Source organism: Rhincodon typus, chromosome 36, assembly GCF_021869965.1.
Source record: "Rhincodon typus isolate 14 chromosome 36, sRhiTyp1.1, whole genome shotgun sequence".
Taxonomy (NCBI): domain Eukaryota; kingdom Metazoa; phylum Chordata; class Chondrichthyes; order Orectolobiformes; family Rhincodontidae; genus Rhincodon; species Rhincodon typus.
This window is the reverse complement of record NC_063367.1, coordinates 13,520,678-13,540,637: the sequence shown is the minus strand read 5'-3', so window position 1 is coordinate 13,540,637 and position 19,960 is coordinate 13,520,678. Positions and strand designations below refer to the sequence as shown.

The window sequence follows — 19,960 nt, the reverse complement described above, 5'->3', positions numbered from 1 at the left end:
AGTTTAATAATTCAGCAACTTTTCAAATTGTTGATCTTTATCCGTTATTTTCTAAGTCTGACGCTATGTGATATTTGTCAAAAAAATAACATTCTGGTGCAGTGTTGTTCACCAGCCGGGGAACTGAGCCATGAAGTGAGGAAAATGATAACTACTCAAAAGTAAACTAAACTTAGATTGTTATGAACTGCAAGAAAAATGCTACTGCTGTGGTTCAGGGTGCATTTACACTCCAAAGTCACGTCGATGACATGCAACTGCATTACCATTATAAAATTGCCCTGTGGTTCGCTGTTCAAGGGACACATAGTTGCATTGTGTAAGGAGGGACGCAGTATTGTAGTGCTAATGTCGCTGGACTAGTAATTTGTGGACCTCAGGTTAATACCGTGGGAACATGGGTTCAAATCCCATCATGGTAGATGGTGAAATTTGAATTCAATAAAATCTGGAATAAAGACTGGGTCTGTTGGTGTAACTATTGTCAACAATTGCTAAATTCCCATCTGGTTCGCTCATGCACTTTCGGGAAGGAAATCTGCCATCTTTACCTGGGCTGGCCTACACATAAGTCTTAATTGCCCCTCTGGGCAATTAGAAATGGGTAATAAATGCTGGCCTGGTCGGTGATGTCCAGATCCTGGGAAAGAATAAATAAAAAGTTGCAGTTTTCTGGAGATATTTGCATGCAACACAGCTTGCTCTTCAACAGTTCACCACCACCTTCTCAAGGGCAACTAGGGATGGGCAAGAAATGCTGGCCCAGCCAGAAACGCCCACATCTCACAAAAAAAATGAATTAAAAAAAAGTACAGCATCTTTGACCTAAAAATGGCAGCAAAAATGTTTACTTCCGATTGAATATGAAGTAAGTAAATCATGGGCGACAATAAATCCTTTGATTTTTTTTCCCACAAGTTATAAATCTGTAGCTTTCCTATCCCTCAGATATAAGAATGACTTGCATTTATATAGTGCTTTTCACAACTGCATGGAATCTGGAGGCCCTGATAGCTAATGAAGTATTTTTGAAGTATAATCACCGTTGTAATGTTGGAAAAACCAAGCCAATCTGCGCACAATGTAAACTCCTACAAACGGCAGTACAGTAATTTCAGATAATCTGTTTTTCTGATTTTAATCAAGGAATAAATATTGTCCTGGTCACATCTTATCTACTTTTCTTTGAATTTCTTTTTGCCTCATCGTTCATGGGACATGGACATTGCTGACAAACATTTATTGCCCGTCCCTAGTTGCTCGAGAAGATGGGGTGAGCTGTTTCCTTGAACCATTGCAGTTCATGTGCTGTAGGTAGACCCACAATGTCATTTGGGAGGGAATTTTACAATGCCCTGGGATGTCATACATCCTTCTCAGTAGGCAGATGGTGGACTCATCTGAAAAACAGGACCTCTGACTGTCCAGAACTTTTTCAGTACTGCCCTGGAGTGGCCCTAGAGTGGAGCTGAAACACAGAACCCTCATGATTTAGGGTGAGAGGGTGCTATTCACTTAGCCACAGCTGACACTTCAAGACAGTTGGAATGAGAGAGCTGTATCTTGAACAAATCCCATGAAGAGTCATATCGGACTTGAAATGTTATAGTTCTTAGAGCTAAAGGGATGAAATGGTGTGGGGAAACAGTAGGAACAAGATACTAAGTTGGATGATCAGGCATAGAGTCATACAGCACTGAAACAGACTTTTCAGTCCAATTCGTCCATGCTGACCAAGTTTCCCAAATTAATCTAATTCCATTTATCTGCATTTGGCTCATATCCCTCTCAACATTTCCTATTTATGTACATGTTGAAATGCCTTTTGAACATTGTAACTGTACCTGCATCTTCCAATGACCGTTCATTCCACATATAAATGTGTGAAAACATTGCCCTTCAGGTCCCTTTTAAATTTTTCTCTTCTCACCTTAAAAATATGCCTCCTAGTCTTTAACTCCCCTACCCTAGGGAAAAGACCTTGGCTATTCACCTTATCTATGTCCCTCATGATTTTATAAACCTCTATAACAACGCTGGAATACAGTGTGAGAAAGTGTGAGGTCATGCGCTTTGGTAGGAAGGATAGAGGCATAGACTATTTTCTAAATGGGGGGGAGGCGGAGTTCAAAATCTGAAGTGCAGAGGGATTTGGGAGTCCTAGTCCAGGATTCTCTTAAGGTTAATTTGCAGGTTGACTCAGTAGTTGGGAAGGCAAATACAATGTTGGGTTTTATTTTGAGAGGACTAGAATATAAAAGCAGGGATATACTTCTGAGGCTTTTTAAAGCTCTGGTCAGACCACATTTACAGTTTTGTAAGCAATTTTGGGCCTCATACCTCAGGAAGGATATACTGGCCTATTTAAGAGAGAGATAGATAAGTTCTTGATTGTCAACGGAATCAAGGGTTACAGGGGGAAAGTAGGAGAATTGGGGTTGAGAAACTTATCAGCCATGATTGAATGACACAGCAGACTTGATGGGTCAAATGACCTAATTTCTGCTCCTATATCTTATGATCTTATTGTGTTATAAGGTTACCCTTCAACCTTCTACACTCCAATGAAAAAAGTCCCAGCCAATCCAGTCTCTATCCCTGATCATTTTGAATGTTGAAGCAAGCTCAAATGGCTGAATACCCTAGTCCTGTTCCAACTTTCTATGTTTTTTATGCGAACTTAGTTCCTTTCTCCTCAGACGCTGCAAGATTTGTTGAGTTTCTCCAGCACATTCTGTTTTTATTTCAGATCTCTACCATTGGCTGTCTATTGACACAAAAACAGAAATTGCTGGAAAAGCTCAGCAGGTCTGGCAGCATCTGTGGAGAGAAATCAGAGTTAACATTGTGGGTCGAGTGACCCTTCCTCAGAACTGCAGTCTGTTGAGACTGAGCATCAAAAGGAGAAAAAAGATTCTCCTAGGTCCACCATTCTCACCTCAAAATAACAGAAAATGTAGAAAGGAATTCTTGTTCCTGAAACTTTCCTTTTTGCAGTTGGTGCAATAGAATCCAATTTCCCCCCACTCAAAGAAGCCATAATCTAAATCACGGGAACTTTGATGATTTGAGCTTTTGCTTTGCTGATATGGGAGCAGGTTACATCAGAAGCAAATGAAAGTGTACAATTTGTGCCCGGGCTGATTTGTGAAAAAGACAGAAATCCTTTCAGCTAGTCAAGACCTTGGCTGCACAAATGGCCAGGAAAGTACAAGTCAATGGTTACAATTGATTGCTTTAATTTCTTGAAAGGTTCCATGATAAAAGGCTGGCTGGAGATTGCTGGCAGGAATTAGGAGAAAGGGATTTTGTGTCACCCAGAAAGCTTTAAATGACACAGGATTAACAGAAATAGGCCATTTGGGTCCACTGTTCTATTCATGCCCCACTCCAGCCTCTGCCCACCCCTCTATGCCTAAGTTGAAGAGGGAGAGAGAAGCAGAGATGAAAAGGGTTTTGAGGAAAGAATTACAGAATTCTGGACATTTCAGAGCACAGATCATTTGCGCTGCCTCCTCCAAGAGCTATAGACAATATATAATGGTAAAATTAAATGTTCGAATTTGCTTCCCACTGTAATTGATGGAGCCAAGATCTTGTTACTGTGCAGGTCTACAGTATAAAACACAATTTTCAGTTGAAGTATGTCTATGCTGCAAATTCCCTTGTCAGTTTGACTAATTTCTTTAAGTCTTATCTCTCTTAATATTCTTCTCAACTCATATAAGATAGGGGGGAGTAAAATTAATGTACTGAAAAAGTACCTGTATGTAATGATGTATGGATTTCTGTAGCTGTAGAAGCTGTCAGTCCTTTGGCTTCAAGATAAGTTAAGAGCAATTCTTTTCATTTGACTTTTCATCTATTATCATGAAAGTGACTGTTAAGTATATCAAATACATGAAAGAGGGGCTTTATTAACCAAATTAAAGAAGTCCTCTTTACTTTCTGCCAACATAACTGTATTAATCATTTATTCACTTCAAAGTTCCACTCTTTTCACTTCTTTTACTTAAAAGTGAAATCTGGAGATGCTGGTGGCTTGATGGAGCCCATTGTCTAAATGCCATATATTTTTGCTGTGAGATATGTAGCCTCATTTACCTTCTTCCATTCTCCCCTCTGAGGATATTGTCTTCATTCTGTGTGCACTTTGGCCAACCAGGTATTCTTCACTTTTGGTTTTTATTTAGGTATTCTTCACTGGTGGGAGTCGCAAGAGACTGTTCCTCTTCATTGGCAAACTTAGCCCAGACCTTGCACTCAACTCCCTTACACTTTCCAACAGGCCACTCAGCTCCCTTGAGTTTCTTTGATAATTCAGTTAGATCGTGGGTGACCTACGCTTTGTTTCTTATTTAATCCCATTTTGCTCATTATCCACTGAACTGCTGCCACGAACTGTAGCATTAGATGAGTTGCACTCGCACAGAACCAGCACAGACACAATGGGCCAAATAGCCTCCTTCTGTGCTGTAACCATTCCACATTTCTGTAATTCACCCTTGCTCTTCATTCCCCACCACAGGATATCCTTTCCCTTATCTAACCAAGTATCTCTTTAACAGATAAAGCTCTCCAATGGCTTTCCTGCTCTGCCAGGTTTGGATCAGATTGAATGTTTGTGATACCTGTTTAAAATGTGAACCTTGGGTTAGCTCAGTTGGCTGGATGGCTGGTTTGTGACATAAAATGATGCCAACAGCACAGTACTGGCTGAGGTTACCATGAAGAATCTGCCTCCTCAATCTCACTGCTTGCCTGAGGCATGGTCACCCACATGTTAAATTCACCCAGTCACCTCTCTCTAGTGAGGCAGTGGAATGATGGCGATGACTCGTTTTTTTTTGTATTCTTTCTTGAAAAAGGTGGCTCAGCGGTTAGCACTGCTGCCTCACAGCGCCAGGAGATCAGGTTTGATTCCACCCTCGGGCGACTGTCTGTGTGGAGTTAACACATTCTCCCCGTGTCTGCGTGGGTTTCCTCCGGGTGCTCTGGTTTCCTTCCACAATCCAAAGGTGTGCAGGTTAAATGGATTGGCCATGCTAAATTACCCGTAGTGTTCCGTGAAGCATAGATTAGGTGGGTTATAGGGGGATGGGTCTGGGTGGGATGCTCCAAGGTTCGGTGTGGACTTGTTGGGCTGAAGGGCCCGTTTCCACACTGTAGGGATTTGATGATTCCGTGATTATTGGCCAAAGCGCAGTTACGAGTTAACCACATTGCTATGAGTCACATGTAGGCCAGACCAGACAAGGATGGCAGTTTTCTTCCCTATTAGTGAGCCAGATTGGTTTTCCCTGACAATCGATAATGGTTTACTCTTAATTCCAGGTTGAGAATTCAGACCCTATGATCACCCGAAGCAGGATTTGAACCCAGATCCCCAGAACTTTACCTGGATCTCTGAAACAATAGTGATAATCCCACTAGGCTATTACTTCCCATCCTAGCCCCTACCACTACTACTACGATAAATGTAACACATTCTTTTGATCTTTTATAAGTATGGTAATCTACTCCTTTCAAGAGGGTTAGCTCTATCCTTGAGCAACTTAAACAGGAGAATCATTTGGAGGTTTTGAGTTTGGGGAGATCAACTGGTTATTTCTAGTGTTGTGCGGAATTGAAGATGAGCAATGTTTTTAAAATCATCCACAGGATGTGCGTGTCAATAGCAAAGCCATTATTTATTGTCTATCCCTAATTCTGCTTGAGGTGGTGGTGTGTTGCCACATTGAATACAGATGAGTGATTTACTCAACGTTTTCCGAGACTGTCAATTGCGTTGCTGTGGGTTTTGAGTCACTTGTTGGCCAGACCAGGTAAGGACATCAGTAACTATATTCAAGGCTGAGATAGACAGATTTTTAACCATGAAAGGAATCAAGACGAAAGGCAGGAAAATGGAGATGAAGATTTTCTGACTCGCTATGATCTCAAGGGATGGCAGACATAATGGGCTGAATGGCCTACTTCTGCTCCTGCAGCTTATGGTTATATGTGCCATTCAGGAAAGGTCTGCTCTCCAACCCGTTACAATTTCCTAAAAGTCAAGTTGATGGTCAGAAGGGGAACCTGTATCATAGTACGTTGTAAGATGAATACCTGCCAACACAGTGACGTTAGGAAGAAACATGTGACCCGTTGTTAATAGCATCGATGCACTTTGCGTCATTACAAATGGGATTATCTGCTTCTGCTAACTTCTGCTCAAGTGTATACTTCCTCCATAGAAACACGAATGGGCCACTTGGGCCCTTAAGCCTGCTGCACCATTCATTCTGATTGTGGCTCTTCATCCAACTCAGTACTTTGTTCCCTCTTTCACACCATGTCCTTTGATCCCTTTCGCCCGAAGAACCACATCTAACTCCTTCTCGGAATCATTCAGTGTTTTGGCCTCAATTACCTGCTACGACAGAGAATTCCACAGATTCGACACTGCCAAAGTGAAGAAATTTCTTCTCATCTTAGTCCTGAATGGCCTATCCCATATCCTTAGACTGTGATCCCTAGTTCTGAAGAACCTAGCTATTGGGAGTATCCTTCCTGCATATTATTTATCAGTCCTGTTAGGGTTTTATATGTTTCTAGGAAATCTCCACTCATTCTTATAAACTGCAGTCAATATAATCATAGAATCTCTACAGCATAGGGAGCAGACTGCCCCTCTAAAGAGCATCCCACCCAGACCTAGACCCACACCCCATCCCCTACCCTATCCCATCCCATTCTTGTATTTTCCACCTTAGACACTGTGAGCAATTTAGCATGGCCAATCCACCTAACCTACACATCTCTGGACTGTGGAGGAAACCAGAGCACCCAGAGGAAACCCACGCAGACACGGGGAGAATGTGCAAACTTCACACAGACAGTCACCCAAGGCTGGAATCGAATCCAGGTCCCTGGTGCTGTGAGGCAACAGCGCTAACCACTGAGCCAACATGCCACCCTATAGTCCTAACCCATCCAGTCTCACTTCATATGTCAGTCCTGCCATCCCAAGAACTGGTCTGGTAAACCTTTGGTGCATTACCTCCAAGCCAGATCATCCTTTGGAGGGCAAATTTGATCCATTCCTTATTTAGAAATGTAGCAACCTTGGAAATGTAAGGTTTGCATCCATAATGGACTCTGCGTGATTTATTTTTATAATGAACTTTTTGATCTTGGTAAAATGCAAATCTTAAAACCATCAGTTCGAGGCACATAGGAAATAGAAGTGGAAGTAGGCCATTCAGCCCTTTAAGCCTGCCCTGCCATTCAACAGGAATGTAGCTGATCTTCTATCTCTTTGCTATTTTTCTACACTATTCCCCTATCCTTCGATATCTTTAATCTCCAGACTTTAACTCTATTTGGGTCTGAATTGCATTCAGAAATTGGGCATCATTGCATTAAGTTTCACAGGGTTTTAAAAAATATTGACTGTTTAAAGAAAAATCCACCAACAAATTTTACACCAAATCATCGAGCAATTCCCCAGTCCCTGTGTGCGTTTTATTCCTTTTTCTTTTCCGAGTTTTCCATCCGTGGGATCTACCAGCTTTCACTGTTGCCGCTTGCCTGAGCCATGGTGACCCTTGGGTTATACTCACCACCGTATATTCTCTGTATGAGAGAGAGTAGCCTAATGATCATAGAACATAGAACAGTATAGCACAGTATAGGCCCTTTGGCCCACGATGTTGTGCCGAACTTTTACCCTAATCCTAAGATCTATCTAACCTCCACCCCTACCTTATACTATCATCCATATGCCCCTCTGGGTCTATGGCGACTATACCTTTTATATACGAGGAGGGAGCTGATTAATGCCAAGTGGCACGGTGGCTCAGTGGTTAGTACTGCTGCCTTATAGCACCAGGCTCCTAGGTTTGAATCCACCCTCAGCTGACTGTCTTTGTAACATTTGCACATTCTCCCTTTGTCTGTATGGTTTTCCTCACAGACCAAAGATGTGCAGGTTAAGTGGGTTGACCATGCGAAATTGCCCATAGTGTCCAGGGGTGTAATGGCTATGTGGGTTAGCCATGAGGAAATGCAGGGTTACAGGGATAGAGTTGATGGTGGATCTGGGGGAGATGCTCCTCAGCGGGTTGGCATGGACTTGATGGGCTGAATTGCCTGCTTCCACACACTAGTGATTCTATGAAAAAAAATGGTGTTAGGCTCCCTGCAATCTCTCACGGTGATGGAATCCTGGTCAGTTTAAGCCACTCTGATTGATGCTTATGAGAATCGAATGACATTGGCAATGTTTTTTTGTTTTGCTTAAACCGACTGAGGTGAAGAGCACATTTGAGGACAGGACAGGACACTTTCTGTCTCTCAGATGCAAGGGGAGGGTGTGCTCATTTGTATGGGAGCTTTGGCTGCGAGACAGAGGTGATGGGAAAGGGAAAGAAAATCAGGAAAGGGATTTAGCTAAGCGAGACTGTTAAATTGATCACTGCCACCATCTGGTTCCATAGTTAACAGTTAACCCGAGCAGCTGCTTCATTGCACATTGCAGGAGCTAAGTGGTTGCATCTTGCCGTTTATAGACTTTGCTTCACATTAAACCCTGATAGCCCTGAAATGCTTTGTCAAATTTGCATTGTTCACACAACATCGAACCTGTAAAAGAACAGGAATATTCCAGTGGCCAGGCTTAAAGCTAAATGCGTCTTGCACTTTTCTAGCCTGTTGTATTCAATAGCAACTTGCTATTCATTTTGCAGGAACAGTACAGATAGATGGCAGCTTTCACTCTGGTGTATCTTCGTTTGGTGTTGAGTTGGAGTCAGGATTATTGAAAGAGAGAACTTGCATTTACATTGTGCCTATAGTAAAGTAAATCATCTTGCTTCACAGGAGTGTTATCGGACAAAATGTAACACTGAGCCACATAAAGAGGTATAACGGCAGGTACCCAAACATTAGTCAAGGAGCTAAGTATTTGGGAGCATTTAAAGGAAAGTAGAGAGGTCTAGGGATAGAATTCTAGAGCTTAAGGTTTCAACAATTCATGTCCCATTTCTTTTCAAAAATCACTTAAATTTACACTACCTTGTGAAATGTGCTTCTTTTGTGTATCTTTATTTCCTAGTCAACCTATTCAGGGATGTTATTGCACACCTTGTGAATAGGACTTGAACCTCGGTCTCCTAACTCAGAGGTAGGGACATTAACACTGCACCACAAGAACTTGTGAACTGTACATGTTGCATAGAATTGTTAGCACCAGACACTTCATCATGTTTCAAGTGCTTTCATCGGTTTTTGCCATTCTCAAAAAATCCTACTTTCCACCCCATCTATCCATACTGAGCTGACAAGCTCATCATTCTGATTTCTCTGCTACAGGAAAAATGTTGTTACACTTGAAAGGGTTCGGAAAAATTTACCAGGATGTTGTCAGGATCGGAGGGTTTGAGCTATAGGGAGAAGCTGAATAGGCTGGGGCTATTTTCCCTGGAGCATCGAAGGCTGAGATTTATAAAATCGCGAGGGGCATGGATTGGCTGAATAGTCAAGGTCTTTTTTTCCCCAGGGTAGGGGAGCCCAAAACTCGAGGGCATGGATTTAAAGGTGAGAGGGGAAAGATTTAAAAGGGACTGGAAGGGCAACTTTTTCACACAGAGGGTGGTGCATGTGTGGAACGAGCTGCCAAAGGAAGTGGTAGAGGTGAGTACAATTACAACATTTAAAAGGTATCTGCATGGGTATATGAATAGGAAGGATTTAGAGGGGTAAGGACCAAATGCTGACAAATGCAGCGATATGAGTTTAGGTTGGCTCGGACAAGTTGGACCGAAGGATCTGTTTCCGTGCTGTATAACTCACTGACTCTATAAAACTGGAGGATTTACCTATATTTGGAACATTGGCTGACCTGGCCATACTGTATTCCTGCTCGTGTTGCATAGACAGAGTCATAACCTGTTTAACATAGAAGGGCGGATTGCCTGAAAGAGCAGAAGCAACTGGCACTGAGAGTCACAAGGTGGCTCCAGCCCAAACCATGAACTCTACCATGGGTAGAGTCACAGCAACACATCAGTGACTGTAATGAATGAGGAGCAGATGTGGGGCGTACTTGTGCCCTGCGAGAAACAAGATAGCGTTTAGCAAGACTTACTAGAACCCCACCTTCCTCTGAGAAAGGAGTACGTTGAAGTCTGTGTACTGCACCAAGCAATGATACATTAGCCTCAAAGGAGGTAGCAGCAGTTATTGACCAGAGAGACAGTGGGATTCATAAGAGTGTAGTTATTATGTCAGGATGGGGTAGGTGGGTAAATATGGCATAGATAGAGTAGACAGGAAAGAACCATTCATCTTGGACAAGGGATCAATGACCACGGGACATAGATTTAAGGTGAGGGGTGGAGGTTTAAATGTGATGTGAGAAAAATATTCTTTCACTCAGCGGGTGGTGGGAATCTGGAACTCACTACCTGTAAGAGTGGGAGAGGCAGAAGCCTTCATTACATTTAAGAAATACTCAGATGTGCACTTGTGATGCCAAGGCAAATAAGGCAATGGGCCAAATGCTGGAAAACGAGATTAGAATAGTTAGGTGGTTGTTTTTGACTGGCACAGGCTAGATGAACCGAAGGGCCCTTATTTATGTTGTAAAGGACACAAAGACTAGGTTTACATTTTCTTCAGTGTGCATGATTCAGCAATGATCTAACCCGAGATGCTTAGCATGATTAAAGATGTTCATGAAAGTTGGAGAGCTCTGTTTTCTCTGGTTTGTGGATACTGAACAAAGGGGCATTAAACCATTAAATTAGAGCTATGGCTGCTCAGCATTGATGCCAGGCAACACTTCTTGCAAAGAACAACAAGCATTTGGTACGGTCTTCCCCAGTTGCCTTTCAGTTGAAAATTTTGAAACTGAACTTAATTCATTTTTGCTCAGCAAGAAAGTAGGGGTCACAGTTTCCATGCACATAACTGGAATTCAGACACAGATCGGTCATGGCCTAGAGGAATGGGGGAGCAGGTTTGAGGGGCTGAAGAGCCTAGTCCTGCTCCCATGTCTTTGAGCTGGTTCCTGAGATTAACAGGTAAAACCTTAAATCAAGGCAACTTCCCAGTCCTCGATGCCACTGTTACAGATGAAGAGGTTAGAGGACAGTGAAAGGTAACTGGTTTTATAGGCGAATGACAGAAAAGGCATTTGATTTTCAGGGCCGCAGAGCAAGAGGGAACAGTATCAGTAGTGCGGGGCATATCTGATGTGAAGACAGTGAATTTCAGGTGTAGATGCTGGACAAAAGGGGCTGTGTGTGAAACTGAGGGAACTGTCCGATGCAGGATTGATGATACAATGGCATGACAGTTATGTGACTGGACTAGTAATCCATGAGGACAAGGTCAGTGCTTTGGGTACATGCATTCAAATCCTGCTATGGCATCTGGTAGAATTTAATATCAATTGAAACAATCAGCAATTGAAAGCCAGTCTTTGTAATGGTGAGTATCATCAATTGTAATTAAAAACCCATCTGGTTCACTAATATTTTTCAGGGAAGGAAACCTCACCCCTCACTTGAGAAGTACTGACTGTCAGGTTAAACCGCCAGCAGTCATCTTTCTCTAACGAAAGAGCCACCCAATGATCTGTTAAGAATGTGGCAGGTTTTGTTTTTAGCATAGCTCCTCTCATGCAGTGTAAATGTCATTTTTCCTCCTGAATTGGTATTCTTGCGAATTGTCCAGATGAATGCAAGATGAAAAGCTTCAACAAAATGTGTTCTACACTACCAAATGATTATAAGTCAAATACTAAGACAAAAATGAAAGCAAATTTCATTGCTGACAAATAGTGGGATAGTTATCAGTGGACCAAAGCTGTGATTGTAACTATATTGTACTGGATAGCACAATGCAATGAAAAGCTTCCTACGAACCTGGATTTGGACCAGGGCTCCCTCTTGGTCACCTTGTTGTATACCTGCAGCATGGAGTCAGTACCTTTAGCTCTGGGGAGCAGAAGATGTAGATATGGAGCTATGGGTTGACAAGAAAGCTCTCTGGAAAACTAAAGTGCCAGTGCCTGTTCGAGCAGCTGGCAAAAAGATTAACTGGTGCAGTGCTAGACCTTATGAATATTTTATACTCTATCTCCACGCTGACTCTAGCTGTCTGGCGCTCTTGTCTCATAGTGTAATCGAAACAGGGCTGGTGTAAAAAATAATATTGTCCCAAATCCCATCGGAAGATTTTGAAATCAAAAATTTGAGGTATCTCACAGAAAGTTGCCACAGCAAAGAGCGCAGATATATTTAAGGGGAAGCTGGATTAACATGTGAGAGAGAAAGGGATGGAAGCTTAGGTTCATATTGTTAGTTGAAGAGGCTCGTACAAAGCCTCTAACACCAACCAGATGGGCCAAATGGCCTGCACCTGCACATTCACTTTGACCTGAAATATACTTTCCCCTGGGTTGCGCTGCCTGAAAATGTGTTGGAGGCAGGGGTCAGTCAAATTATTCAAGAGGGACTTGGATAATCATCTGAAAAGGAAGAATGTGCATGGTTGCTGGACAAAGAACATAAGAAATAGGAGCAGGAGTAGGCCATCTGGCCCATCGAGCCTGCTCCGCCATTCAGTAAGGTCATGGTTGATGTTTTCTGAACTCAGCTCCACTCACCCATCCACTCACCATAACCCTGAAACACTTCACTGTTCAAAAATCTATTATCCAGACAGTCAGCGCAGACAAGAGGAGCTGAATGGTGTCTTTCAGTGCTATAACCATTCGTCACTGCAAGTTGCCTCTTAGCTGCCTGTTTGTGTCAACTTCACTTCAGGACAGTTCCAACACTGTGAGAGAAAAACCCAAGGGCTTCCAGTGGTTCTACCCTTTGTAAACACCCCTGGGTTGCTCTACCTGGCAGAGGATGGTATGGATGGCATCTCAACGACCGCTTCATCTTTGGTGGGGCCTTCTCAACAGAACAGAACAGTAGACAAGAGCAGTGTTTTCTTGGTCGCTAATGTTTTGAAGATGGGAACTGGTTATGGAGTTTACAGGAAGGGAAGGGAGTGAGGAGTCACATATGGCAGATCCGGCTCCCGCACGCACATTATTTACTGCATTTAAGAAAGTAATGTTCCAACAATCAGCAATGAATACTCCTTGCTTTGCGTTCAGACTTGCGAAATTTTCATTCGGGGAAGCATCTGCATTTGTGGGCACAGACTCCCAGAGTACACACTGGGGAACACTTTAGCCATGCAGTTGCAGGGAAGAAAAATGAATTAACTTTCAATGATCTTGAGCCACAGTGAACTAATGTAATTAAATTTTGTTAATCAGGGCTCCAAATCCTTGTGATTTAAGGAGAGATTAAATAAGATACGTACACTTGCACAGAAAGACTCTTTGTAAAGACAAGGGAGGAGATAGAAAGACTGGGCACTAGATTCCTGTTCAGGAATCCCTATAGAACCCTTACAGTGTGGAAGCAGGCCATTTGGCCCATCAAGTCCACACCAACCTGTCTAGAGCATCACACCCAGACCTCTAGTTTATCCCTGTAACCCTGCATTTCCCATGACTAATCCACCTAGCCTACACATCCCTGCCTGGACACTATGGGCAATTTATCACAGTCACTTGCACATATTTGGATTGTGGGAGGAAACCCCTGTAGACACAGGGAGAACATGCAAACTCTCCCCAGGCCATTGCCCAAGGCTGGAATCGAACCCAGGTCCTTGGCACTGAAAGCTACTGTACCACACATCTGGTAATGAGTCCAACTGAAAATTCCACCTCTGGAGTAATAAGTCAAAAAGTTGGGGAGTGTCGGGCTGGCTGTTTCCCTGTCTTCAAGCAAGTGAGCCAGCACGTTAAACCAAATGTGCATCAATCTGTCGTTTGAATGTACTGGTGGGGAGCAGATTTTTTTCTTTCAGATGGTGGTCGCAGATTAAGGTTTACCAAATGCAAGCAGTGTTCTGAATTAAATACACTGTGTCCTGTTCACCCATTACCAATGAGCTCACTGACCGCTTTTCATTCCAGTGAGAAACTGCAGAGTTGTGAACACAGCTCAGTCCCATCCATTGACTCCATCGATACTTCTCGCTGCTTCAGAAAGGCAGCCAACATCATCAAAGATCCCTCCCACCCCAGTTATAAACTCTTCCAACCTCTTCTGTCAGGCACAAGAAACAAAAGTTTAACACATGTACTAACAGGTTCAAGAAAAGCTTCTTCCCTGCTGTTATTAGACTTCCAGATGGACCCCTTAAATTTCAAATCTAATGTTGGCCTCGCTTTTGGTGTACCTTCTCTACAGCTGTAACATTGTACTCCTCGCCCTGATCTATCACCCTACGAACTTTGTATGGTATGAGCTGCCTGTGCTGCATGAAGAACAAAATGTTTCACTGTACGTAAGTACGTGTGACAATAATAAATCAAATCAAAATCAATTCAGTTAAGCAAGACTTTGATTTTGAAATGTGCATCTCTGCTTTTGTAGCCCTCCATGGTTTTGACCCTCCCTATCTCTGCAAATCGCCCCCCAGCTCCACAACCCCACCCCCTCCACCCTTACCACTCCCTGAAATCTCTGTGTCCCTCTGCCTGTGACCTTTTGTGTGTGTCTCTAATTTGAATAACCCCACCATTCATGCCTGTGCCTTCAATTATCAAGGTCCTAAGCTCTCGTATTCCGCCACCAAACTCCTCAGCCTTTCTTATTCTTCCTTTAAGACGTTCCTTAAAACTGACATCTTAAGCCAAATATTTTGACTAGCTGTCCTAAAAATCACCTTGTGTGATACAGTGTGGATTCTTGCTTGTGTAAGATACCTTGCACTGGAAGTATTCTATAAATGCCAGTATTAGTTGTTGCTCAGAAGTCAGACAACTTTGATCAATAGAGAAACTACAGCTCAGAAAGAGGCCTATCAGCCCATCATGTCTGTGCCAGTTTAATAAAGTGGCCAGCCATTCCAACCCCACTTTTCAGCACTCGGTCCAGATCCTTGTAGGTTATAGCATTCTTTATTTTACCTGCTGAGAGGTGAGGTAGAAAACCTATGATTAAGCATTGCATTTCACTAATACTGATTTTGCATTTATGCCAATGTTTTCTCAGACCTAAATTGCTGTACCCTGGATTTTATCTTTCCTTACTTTCTTTGCACTGTGATAGTGACCAGAAACCCCTAGACTTGCAATGCTTCACTCAGAGAATCATAGAATCCCCACAGTGCAGAAGCAGGCCACTCGGCCCTTCGGATCCACACCAAGCTTCCGAAGAGCATCCCACCTAGATCCATCATCTGGCCGACATGCAACTTCAGACTTCAGCAATGTGTTTGTCCTTTTTATCCAACTTAGAATGGACACATGCCCACACAGTATACATGAACAATGCAGAGAAAGACAAGAATATTAATTCACAAGACTCATCTGAGAAATGATTCATTGGCCTGAGAACTAGTTGACGTTGCTACCATCTTACAGACATGAAGAGGCACACAAGCACGCACCATGTTTGGTGGTTTTCACACAGCAATTCTGCACTGGATGTGTGTCACCTCCCATGTTGACAAACGTGCGGTTTGCAGAGGAACTTGCAGTTGGAGGTGTTCCCAAGTGCTCCGTATCCTTCGAGGTGATGGAGGTCATGGGTTTAGAAGGAACCTGAGTTGCTGCAGTGCAACTCATAGATGATACACTGTGCTGCCAATGTGGTGGAGGGAGTGAATGTTTGAGTAAATTGGAGGAATTTGGTGGAGATTTCACTGCATGCAGAGTGCATTTCTGGATACTATTTCTTCCAAAGATACAGGGAATTCTGGAGGACGCTGGGGTGAGTGAACAGGAACATTCACAACAGGGGAAGAAGCAAACACAGAAATGATTTGGTGCTTCTTGATCTTGAAGGAGAAGTAGCAGCTGTAACCCAAAGCCCTGAGAATACTTCTGAATACATCGGTGGTGGCAGGGAGAGAGATGCTGGGTTTAAGCTCTTACCACTCCTCGTTCCTATTAGTGCACGAAATGCAGAGATGTGTGAGCAGTGTCCAATATTCAGGGAGTTCTGAGCTTTAACTTGGGACAGCATTAATTGCCAGCCCTATCCACAGCTGTGAGCTGCTATTAATTAAGTTTTAGCTCACTGACCCCCACTGGAACATTCAAACTCTGGGGCTTACGTTAATTAGCTGATCGAAATGAAGATGATTTTATTTGCTCATAAAGCGTCTAGTGCTGATCGGACAGTTAATATGTAGCTTTTTTTTAATGGTTGTGTTTATGACCAGAGTGTACTGCAAAGGGTGAAGAACGAAGAGTCGAGAGAGCTGCCTAATATTTAGCAAAGAGCATAAGCTTGTAAAAATACTCCTTGTGTTAGGTTTTTAAATAGGGGAGAGCAACCAAGTGACTGGAATGCATATGGTCTTCATTGTATCCACAGTTTGGCTCAGTAGGTACCTGTAGATTCTGAACTTTGTGAGTTCATGTCACCCTCCACAGCCTTAAGCAAATGATAGAGATGGGTATTCCAGTGCAACACTAAGGGAGCACTGTACTGTTATTGGATGAGCCCACTAAACAGGACTTTGCCTCTTCACCGGATAGAAAAGATCCCAAACCACCATTTGGAGGAGAGCTCCCCCTGCCGTCCTGACCAATAAAATCACCAAAAAGCTCATCTCATCACATTGCTTTTTGCGGTAGCTTGCTCTGTGCAATCTGGCTGCTGCATTCCCAACCCCCCAAACAATTGCTGCACTTCAAAAGCATTTCAGAAGCACTTGGGGACATCCTGGGATTGTGAAAAGTGTTAAATAAATGCAAGTGTTTTTAAAATTTTAATCTCTGTGACATTTTAACAGAATGCTGCTGTCTCTTTATTTTTCTCTGAACTAAAATGAACAAAGGAACATTTAGAGGAGGCCTTCAGGAATATCCTGAATATATGCACACATTAAAATATTTGTTTGACACTAATTGAAATATGGTATGAATCCTTTCTTTCATAAGTCGTCATTAAATCATTGAATTTCACAGTGCAGAAAGAAAACCTGTTCAGCCCATTTTGTTTGTGTCAACTCTTTCAAAGGGCAGTCCAATTTAGTCATTTAGTTCATTGTTCACCCCTCATGCTGCAAGTGTGTGTTCTTTAGATATATGTCCAGTTGCCTTTGAGAGTTCCCATGCAATCTGATCCTACCATGCTTTAAGGCACTGTGGTCCAGATTCTAACGATTCTCTGTGAGAAATAATTTCCTCTCTAGCTCTTTCACTCAGTATTGAGAACCTCTGACCTTTGGCTATCAATCCACTTACTTGAAGAAACAGTTTCTCACATTATGCATTGTAGCCACCCCCCCGCCCCGTAATTCTGAATATTCCTATTAAGGCTCACCTTAATCTGCTCTCTTCTGGAGAAACAACCTCCAATCTCTTCACAGAATTGAAGTCACTCATCCTTATGGCATCCTGGTAAATCTCCTCTGTCCTCTCTCCAAGGCACGTCGTCAACTATGCTGCCAAGTTTTATATGATTTTTCAAATTTTGAAATCATACATCTTGTGTTCAAGTCTAGGACATTTTTATACGACATGAATACTTTCAGCTTTGGATGTTCCTAGATTAGAGAGAAACCACAGATTCTTGTGTTTAACTAAACATTTAAATAGGTCACCACATGCCTAGATATACATGAGATTTTAGCATATGGCTGTAATTTTAAATCCATCAGCATCTCTCACATACTGCCCTGTTTGGAACACACTCTTTATTTATCTTCTTATTTTTGTACTCTGTCCTTCCTAACTAAGTTTTAATTTGTAATATGCAAAGGGAGGCCATTGCTATCATTCCTCACCTTGTCTATGTTCTGATATTTACAAGAACAAAACTGAACAAAATGATTGAATTGGACAGCCCTTTGAAAGAGTTGACACAAACAAAATGGGCTGAACAGGTTTTCTTTCGGTGCTGTAAAATGCAATGATTTTGTGATGACTTAAGAAAAAAAAGATTCATACCATATTTCAATTAGTGTCAAACAAATATCTTAATGTGTGCATATATTCAGGAAATTCCTGAAGGCCTCATCTAAATGTTGCTTTGTTTAATTTATTTCAGAGAAAAATAAAGAAACAGCAGCATTCTGTCAAAATGTCATGGAGATTAAAATTTAAAAAAAGCATTTGCATTTATTTAACACTTTTCACATTCTCAGGATATCCCCAAGCGCTTCTGAAATATTTTTGAAGTGCAGCAATTGTTTGGAATGTTCGAAATGCTGCAGCCAATTTTCACACAGAAAGCTCCCTTTGCCAAAGTATACCAGACTATAATTTGTGACTCTGATCCATCACTGACATGAGCAAAATGGCTACTGATGTGTATAAGATTAGTTAGGGCAAAGCTTGAGTTCATGTGCAGTTCTGGTCACCATACTACAGGAAGGACATGGTTGCAAGAGAGAGGCTGGGGTGTTTCAGCAATGAAGAGAGACTAGATTGGTTGAGTTATTTTGCTTAGAGCAGAGAAGGCTCAGGAGGGGTTGGAGATTTGATTGAGGTATACAAAGTTCTGAGGAGCGTAGACGAGGGAGGCAGGGAGAAACTTTTCCTTTGGTAGAGGGGTTAATAATGAGGGGATACAGTTTTAAGGAGCAGGAAGTTTGAAGAGGATTTGAGGAAAGGCTTTTTTTCATCCAGAGGATTGTGAGTATATGGAAATCACTTCCTGAATAAATAGCAGAGGCAGGAACTTTGAAGACATTTGAGAAGTAATTTGATGAACGTTTGAGGCACCCTAGCATGGCAGGTTACAGGTCAATTGCTGGAAAATGGGATAAAATACCTGGATGTTTAATGACTGACACAGGTGTGATGGGCTCAAGGAGCTCTTTCTATGCTATAAAATAACCCTATGACTGTTTCTTTGATCATGGGTTAGGTGCATGATGTTACATTCTCACTTGTGACTGGGAAATGGTGGTGGTACATGTGGCAAAAAAAAAGACCCAAAGGTTCGAGCCAGAACACAGAAAAAGGTTAGCTTCTTTAATACTCTACAGTTTTGAACAGAGCTGTATAAATCAGGATATTCCCTCATTCATCTCTGGTTTGTATGAAATTCGCTGATCTCAGTCAGGTTGGCGAAATGGGTGGCACATAAATGTTCTCACATCCATCAGGTAGAGAAGGAGAAATTGGACAACACAGTACAATTCTGATTTCTGCCATTGGTGGTACATACGTGTTCACGTCCAGTGGGTCAGGAAAGCTGTGATACCTTTTTTTGATCAAATGGATACTTGCTGCCTGAGCTGATACTTGAGTACATTACCAGAACTCATAAATCCATAAGATCCAGGACCACAAGGAAAGAGAAAGAGAGAGTATGTGTGTGTGTGTGTGTGTGTGTGTAAGTATTGTGTGTGTCTGTATATCTATCTATGTGTATATGTCTCCGTGTCGTGTGTATGTCTATGTGTGTACGTCTGTACCTGTGTATGTGTTGTGTGTCTGTATGTCCCTTTGTATGTATGTGTCTGTTTCTGTGTGTTGTGTCCGTGTGTGCTTATACGTCTATGTGTGTGTGTGTGTGTGCTGTGTCTGTCTGTCTGTGTTTTGTTGTGCATGTGTGTGTGTGTGTCTGTCTCTGTGTTGTGTGTGTGTCTGTCTCTGTGTTGTTGTGTGTGTGTCTGTCTCTGTGTTGTGTGTGTGTCTGTCTCAGTGTTGTGTGTGTGTCTGTCTGTTGTGTGTGTCTGAATGTGTGTGTGTGCTGTGTGTCTGTCTGTGTGTTGTTGTGCATGTGTGTGAGTCTGTCTGTTGTTGTGCATGTGACTGTGTCTGTGTGTTGTTGTGAGTGTGTGTGTATGTGTGTTGTTGTGTGTGTGAGTCTGTCTGTTGTTGTGTAATGTGACTGTGTGTGTGTGTTGTTGTGAGTGTGTGTGTGTGTTG

The 19,960-nt window shown here is 42.4% G+C and overlaps 1 protein-coding gene across 1 annotated transcript in view; it reads left to right on the top strand.

Moving 5' to 3' along the window:
* Positions 1-19,960, top strand: part of celf6 (CUGBP Elav-like family member 6) — an 818,340-nt gene that overhangs the window by 459,131 nt on the left and 339,249 nt on the right. The window lies entirely within an intron of this gene.